Source organism: Equus asinus, chromosome 4, assembly GCF_041296235.1.
Source record: "Equus asinus isolate D_3611 breed Donkey chromosome 4, EquAss-T2T_v2, whole genome shotgun sequence".
NCBI classification, from domain to species: Eukaryota; Metazoa; Chordata; class Mammalia; order Perissodactyla; family Equidae; genus Equus; species Equus asinus.
In genome coordinates, this window is record NC_091793.1 from 22,075,154 (window position 1) to 22,075,445 (window position 292).

Genomic DNA, 292 nt, shown 5'->3' on the forward strand with positions numbered 1-292 from the left:
TAAAGTGCTTCCCTGAGTTCTGTGAGCCGTTCTAGCGAATTATGGAACCTGACAAGGGGGTCATGGGGACCCCTCATTTCTAGCCAAATTGGACAGAAGTGTGGGCAACCTGGAGACCCACTACTTGCGACCGGCATCTGAAGTGGGGGGCATTCTTGTGGGACTCAGCCTCTCCCCCATGGGGTCTGCACGAACTCTAGGTAGTTAGTGTCAGAATGAATTAGATTAGAGGCCCCCAGCTGGTGTGCGCAGAGAACTGGAGGATTGCCTGCTGTGGGAGACCCGCCCATTC